Source organism: Excalfactoria chinensis, chromosome 16, assembly GCF_039878825.1.
Source record: "Excalfactoria chinensis isolate bCotChi1 chromosome 16, bCotChi1.hap2, whole genome shotgun sequence".
Classification (NCBI taxonomy): Eukaryota; Metazoa; Chordata; class Aves; order Galliformes; family Phasianidae; genus Excalfactoria; species Excalfactoria chinensis.
The window spans coordinates 1-7,608 of record NC_092840.1 but is presented as its reverse complement, the minus strand read 5'-3'; the positions used below and the strand labels follow the sequence as shown (position 1 = coordinate 7,608).

The window sequence follows — 7,608 nt, the reverse complement described above, 5'->3', positions numbered from 1 at the left end:
TCTTTAGAGCCACATTGCAAAGTAGATTCAGAATTAATCTCTACATTTAAAACCAATATCTGTACAGTGACAATGACAATTAACACCACGTATCAGGCTAACAAATTAGGGTTGGGGCGAATGTATAAAGGTCACGTTTATTACCCTTATATTCACAATTAGCAAAACAAAAAGCAAAGACAAAATAAAAGGCAAAAGCCAAGAGAAGACAACACCAAAGGCCAACATGACACAAAGGTGTGCACAAAACCCTAGGGAAAGCTGACGCACAGATCAGACCTGAGACAAGGCTGCAGACAAGACCAAAACAGAGACCAAACAGAACAAAGCAAGGAAGGGTAACATAGGGGGCAAAGCCCAAAAAAGGCTGCATGGAACTCCAAAAAGGAGCTAAAAGGATGAGAGAACAAGGCAGCAAATGCCAAAATGAAGGACAAGGCCCTACAAAATGATGCAGGCAACTCCAAAATGGAGGCCTGCACCCAAGAGAACGATGCAAAAAACGCAAAATGCAGAACAAGGCCCTACAAAATGATGCAGTGAACACTGAAAAGGAGGGCAAAGCCCAAGAGAACAACTTAATGAATGCCAAAAGGCATGGCAAGGCCCTACAGAATGATGCAAGGAACGCCAAAATGGAGGGCGAGGCACAAAAGAATGATGAAGAGAACACTAAAATGGAGGGCGAGGCAAAGAGCACGACACGGAAACGCCAAAATGCAGGGCAAAGCCCGAGAGAATGATGCCGCGAACGCCGAAATAGAGCGCGAGAAAACGATGCAGGCAATGCCAAAATGAAGGGCAAAGCACAAGAAAATGATGCAAACAATGCCAAAATGGAAGGCAAGGCACAAGAAAATGATGTGGGCAATGGCAAAATGGAGGGCAAGGACAACACTGCAAGAAACAGCTGGGAAACAGCACAGATCAAACACAAAGACAACACAGCACTACAAAAACAGACAGACCATAAAACACCCCGAAGTGCAGAAATAAGCTCTGAAACTCTACCTTAAGTCGCAATATGGAACAGATAAAAAACAGGCAGTGTGTGCTGCCCTTACCTGCTGCGCTGATAGTTACCACTCAGCAAAGCTGGTTCTGCAGTGTTCCGGACAATGCAGGTTTCTATTCCTCGCTGTTCTCATCAGGAGCTGCACATCTCTCAGGGCTCTAATTAGGGAAACAATTAACGCCATTAGGGATACAATTAACGCCATTAGGGATACAATTAACGCCATTAGGGATACAATTAACGCCATTAGGGATACAATTAACGCCATTAGGGATACAATTAACGCCATTAGGGATACAATTAACGCCATTAGGGATACAATTAACGCCATTAGGGATACAATTAACGCCATTTATGTTTAAATTTGCACTAAGTTTAACAATTTTATTCCACACTATGATTACAATGAAAGTAACGTTCACATACAACACAAGGCATCAATTTTTATGGCTACGTTTAGCTTAAGAGACATCTTTAATATTGTGTTAACAATTATATTTACAGAAACGCTACAGGTTACTATAATTACCACTAGAGCCCCCATTAAAATAGGGAAACGGATAAAAATTAACATGAACGCCATAAGCCAGGAAATCCCAGAGAGACAAAGGCAAATTCAAGCAGAAAGCAGACAAAAAAAAACCCAAAAAAGCAAAACAGAGCAAGCAGCCAACAGTAAGGCAAAAACAAGAGAAAAGGCAAGGGAAAGCCAAAGCAAAAGCAAGGGCAAAGAGAGTGTGGTAGGTCATAGAAAAAACAAAGGCCAAAGGAAAGGCAGCATAGGAGGCCAAGACAAGAACAAAGGGAACGCTAAAACAGAGGGCAAAGCCCTAATGAACGCTGCAGAAAACTGCAAAACAAAGGGCGAGGCCCGAAAGGGCGCTGCAAGGAACATCAAGATGGATGGCAAAGTCCAAAAGAACGCTGCAGGGAACATCAAGATACATGGCAACGCCCAAGAAAATGCTGCAAGGAACATCAAGATGGATGGCAAAGTACAAAAGAACGCTGCAGGGAACATCAAGATGGATGGCGAGGCCCAAAAGGGCACTGCAAGGAACATTAACGTGGGGGGGCAAGGCCCAAAAGGGCACTGAAGGGAACATTGAAATGCAAGGCATGGCCCGAGAGAACATTGCAAAGATCATCAAGATGGAGGGCAAAGCAGCAGAGGAAATTACTTGGAACTCCAATACGGAATGAAAGGCTGAAGGGAATGCTGCAGTGAGCACCAAAATGAACACCAAAGCCCATAGAATGCTGAACAGAACAGCAAAAGTGAGAGCAAAGAAAACACTGCATCAAAACCCAAAACAACAGCAAAGAGCAAAGGCAAGAAAAAAGGCAAAAGGAGAAAAGCACACAGCCATAAGACACCCAAAAGTGCAAAAATAAGCTCTGGAACTCTACCTTAAGTCACAATATGGAACAGATAAAACACAGTCAGTGTGTGCTGCTCTTACCTGCTGGGCTGAGAGTTACCGCTCAGCAAAGCTGGTTCTGCGGGGTTCCAGGCAATGCAGGTTTCTGTTCCTCGCTGTTCTCATCGGGAGCCGCGCATCTCTCGGGGCTCTGCTGGCACCTGTTGGACACAATAAGGCAATGAAGGCGCTGCCCACATCTGCAGGTACCACACTGTGAACATTACACTAACTGTGATGGAAGGGAGCAGTAGGATAGAATTAATGCTATTAGGGATAGAAGTAATGCTATTTCTAAGGTTAAAGGTGCAGTTACTTTACAAGTGGTATTTTGCACTAGGATTAGAATTAAGGTTACTTAAACAAAAACAAAGGGTTCTACTTACTGATACTCTGCAGACAAATGCAATTATCACTAGAGCTCCCATTAAGGTGCAGCTTCAGGTCAACATTAACATGAACGCTGCCTCCCAACAAATCCCAGAGAGCCAAAGGCAAATTGAAGCAGAACGCCCACAGAAAGCCCCAAAAAAGAAAAGCAAAGCAAGCAGCCAACAGTAACACAAGGGCAAAAACAAGAGAACAGCCAAGGGAAAGCACAAGTGAAAGGCAGGGCAAAGAGAGCGTGGTATGAAACACCAAGAACAGAGGCCAAAGGGAAGGCAGCGCAGGAGGCCAAATGGAAACACCAAAAGAACACTGCAGGAACACTAAACAGGGGGCACGGCTCAAGAGAACATTGCAGGGAACATCAAGATGGAATGCAAGGCCCAAAAGGGCACTACAGGGATCATCAAGATAGGAGGCAAGGCCCAAAAGGGCACTGCAAGAAGCATAAACGTGGGGACAAGGCCCAAAAGGGCACTGCAAGAAGCATAAACGTGGGGACAAGGCCCAAAAGGGCACTGCAAGAAACACTAAAACAGAGCACAAGGCCCAAAAGGGCACTGCAAAGAACACTAAAACAGAGCACAAGGCCCAAAAGGGCACTGCAAAGAACACTAAAACAGAGCACAAGGCCCAAAAGGGCACTGCAAAGAACACTAAAACAGAGCACAAGGCCCAAAAGGGCACTGCAAAGAACACTAAAACAGAGCACAAGGCCCAAAAGGGCACTGCAAAGAACACTAAAACAGAGCACAAGGCCCAAAAGGGCACTGCAAGAAGCATAAACATGGGGACAAGGCCCAAAAGGGCACTGCAAGAAGCATAAACGTGGGGACAAGGCCCAAAAGGGCACTGCAAGAAACACTGAGATGGAGGGCATGGCCCATGAGAACGCTGCAGTGAACAATATAATGGGATGTAAGGCACCAAAGAAAGCTGCAAGACACTCCTATATGGGAGGGAAGGCCCAAAAGAAAACAGGAGAGAACACCAAAACAGAAAACAAACCCAACAGAATGCTGAACAGAACAGCAAAACTGAAAGCAAAGAGAACACTGCAGGAAATGCCTGGGCAGTGACAGAAAACAGGGGCAAAGAGAATGAAGAAGGACAAGAGCAGACAGCCCATAGGGCACTGAAGCACAGAAATGAGCTCTGAAACATTACCTCGAATCACAATAAGGAACAGATCCAACACAGTCAGTGTGTGCTGCTCTTACCTGCTGGGCTGAGAGTTACCATTCAGCAAAGTTGGTTCTGCGGGGTTCCAGGCAATGCAGGTTTCTGTTCCTCGCTGTTCTCATCGGGAGCCGCACATCTCTTGGGGCTCTGCTGGCACCTGTTGGACACAACACAGCAATAAAGGCGCTGCCCACATCTGCAGGTACCACACTGTGAATAATGCTGCTTATCTGCAGCAATAGGGCTGGGAACACACAAATTCCCACCCCGCTCTCCAAAGGAAGCGGACTCAAGCACAAATGCTGCTCCTTCTACCCATCCTTAAACGCAGCCAAGAGCCCCAAAAAGGGGAAATCTAAAACCCAGTAATAAAGAAGGAATTTCTTACCGCACTGCAAAGCCCAACACTCACTGTGCAGCCCAAAGGAAAGGATCTCCAAGCAGAGACACAGCCCATATGGTATCCAGCAAGAAACAGCAACCACTCATTGGAATGCTCTCTTGGAGGCACCGCAAGGAGCTGATGCTGCCCCCTGCTCTGCACAGCCCTTAAATGTGGCTCAAGGAGGGGGGGTGGAGCCAGGCTGGGCCCAATCAGCTTCCAGCCCTGAACTGCTCCCACCTGTGCTCACTGGCTGCCCACACCCCCCAGCAGGTAAACAATCAGGCTGTTACGTAACAGCTGCAATCAATACTAAAGACAAAAACAAAGTCATAGCCAGCCAACAATCACATCTACCTGTAAAGAAAGGGGGGTGCATCAGTAGATGAGAAATGACAGCACATGGATTCCGTCAGGGGGGTGACATGCGGGTGATGCAGGGGGTGATGCGGGGGGCGATGCCGGGGGGGGACGTTGGGGTGCTGCAATAGAAATGCTGAGTCATGCAGGAAGCCATGATTGGGGGCAGACACGGCAGCACAGCACAGCTGCAGGCAATGCACCTGATTGGCTGCAGGGCGGACCCTGGCTCCGCCCCCTCCCAATCCTCATATAAGGGCTGCCAGTGGAAGGGAGAATGTTTTTGTTGCAGCTCCTTCTGCTGGAAACTCTGCCCACATTGAGGAGCTCCTCTTCTCTGTTCTGCCTTCGTAGCTGCTGTGTGTGACCGTTACCTGCCGTGCTGTGCTCCAGGACTGCGCTTCTCCGCCAGCGCTGCTGCATTTCCTGTTCTATTACTGCACTACAGCAGGTAAGGCCTTGCTCTGAGACTGCACTGATGGTGTGGGGTGAGAATGTGAGGCAGAGACAATGTGAGAGTTGATGGGAGTGAGTGACACTGTGGGGCAATGAGGGAGAGTGAGATGGTGGAGTGACGTTGACTTAGTGTTGGAAGGCCAGCAAGGACTGACCCAGAGGGGGAACTTTGCTGGACTGACCCGGAGAACTGATGTTCCTGAAGTGACCCATAAGGCTGATAGGGCCACCATAGGGCTGTAATGCTGTGCTGATGCTGTAGATAAATAGCAGGCATGGGAAGTTGGAGCTGTCACTGGGACAAGACACTGAGCTGATGTTTGGCACTGAAGCTGTGTGTAGATCTGGAGGCATCGTTGGTGTTACACAGCAAGGAGCTGTGCTCAATTGACGCTGTAAGGGACGCTGTGTGACAATGCTGAGAGATCATGGAGGGGGAATCGGGTACAGAGTTAGTAGAGAATTAGAACAAGGGAATGATTACGGTCAGAGGCAGAGAATGATGACAATGAGAGGCAGCAAAATAGAAGAGAAACGAGGCAGAGAATTGCTAGAATGAGTGAGGGAGAAGAACTGCACCTGGTGGCAAGGAATGGTTGGACAAGGAGAGGAAAGAACGGTAACACAACGAGAAGCAACCAGGGATGCCAGAATAAGAGGCAGACAGTCATTACAACAAGAGGCAGCTAATTAGTACACAATGAGAGGCAGAGAGCTACGACATTTGGGGGCAGAGCGCTGATAGAAAATGCTGGGCAGTGAGGGGTGCCCAGGGATGGACAGACAGAATGGTTGGACACTGAGTGGAATGAACGGGGAGAGAATGAGACAGAACGACTGGACAATGAGTGGCACTGAATGGGGAGAGAATGAGACACGGAAAATGGTTGGACAGTGAGGGGCAGGGAATGGGTACAGACTGAAACACAAAGAACGATTGGACAAGGAGCAGCAGGGAACTGTTACAGAGTGACACACAGAAAATGATTGGACAGTGAATGGCAATGAATGCGTAAAGAACGTTCATAAACCCCATAGGATCCCCTAAGACCCCATAGGGCCACATTAAACCCCATAGAGAGCCCAGAGAAGCCCCAAATGATATCATAAGACCCCATATGCCCACATTAGACCCCATAGATACCCCACATAGGCCCTATAGGATCCTATAAGACTCCATAAGCCTCATTGAACCTTATAGAGACCATATAGGACATTGACAGCAGCAATCTGAATCTCCCTTTGCTTTGCAGCCCTATTAACAGCAATGAGAGCAACAACCTGATGGACACAACGCAGATCTGCAATGGAGGAGCAACAGCAGCAATAAAGAACTGAATGGAACCACGGGGGAACAGAAACGAACTTGGGGGACAGAATATGATGGCTGGACATGGGGGCAGAATGTGATAGCGGCACTTATGGGGTGCAACATATAGGCTGGACTTGGGGGGCGCGGTGATTAGGCTGTACTTGGGGGCTCGATGCATAGGCTGTACTTGGGGGGCAGAAAAAGATGGCAGCATTTGGAGGTGCGACGCATAGGCTGTACTTGGGGGGCAGAAGAGGATGGCAGCACTTAGGGGTCTCAACGCTTAGGCTGTACTTGGGGGGAAGAAGAGGATGGCAGCAATTAGGAGGCGCGATGCATAGGCTGTACTTGGGGGGCGCGATGCATAGGCTGTACTTGGGGGGCGCGATGCATAGGCTGTACTTGGGGAGCTCGATGCATAGGCTGTACTTGGGGGGCACAATGCATAGGCTGTACTTGGGGGGCAGAAGAGGATGACAGCACTTAGGGGTCTCAATGCTTAGGCTGTACTTGGGGGGAAGAAGAGGATGGCAGCAATTAGGGGGCGCAATGTATAGGCTGGACTTGGGGGGCGCAATGCATAGGATCTACTTGGGGGCACAATGCATAGGCTGTACTTGCGGGGCAGAAGAGGATGGCAGCAATTACGGGGCGCGATGCTTAGGCTGTACTTGGGGGGCGCGACGCATAGGCTGTACTTGGGGGGCAGAAGAGGATGGCAGCACTTAGGGATCTCAACGCTTATGCTGTACTTGGGGGGAAGAAGAGGATGGTGGCACTTGGGGGGTGCAACGCTTAGGCTGTACTTGGGGGGAAGAAGAGGATGGCAACAATTAGGGGTCTCAACGCTTAGGCTGTACTTTGGGGGAAGAAGAGGATGGCAGCAATTAGGGGGCGCGACGTATAGGCTGTACTTGGGGGGCTCGATGCATAGGCTGCAATTGCGGGGCACGATGCATAGGCTGTAACTGGGGGGCACGATGCATAGGCTGTACTTGGGGGGTAGAAGAGGATGGCGGCTTTTAGAGGTGCAACGCTTAGGCTGTGCTCGGGGGGCAGAACAGGATGGCAGCACTTAGGGGTCTCAATGCAT

General features: G+C 48.9%; 1 long non-coding RNA gene across 1 annotated transcript; it reads right to left on the bottom strand.

Moving 5' to 3' along the window:
• Window positions 1-752: 752 nt before the first annotated feature.
• On the bottom strand, window positions 753-4,572 carry LOC140259775 (uncharacterized). Its single transcript, XR_011905443.1, has 4 exons — window positions 4,394-4,572; window positions 4,044-4,162; window positions 2,479-2,597; window positions 753-1,173 (listed from the first exon to the last, which is right to left on the bottom strand). It is a non-coding gene; the product is annotated as an uncharacterized lncRNA (long non-coding RNA).
• Window positions 4,573-7,608: the final 3,036 nt, after the last annotated feature.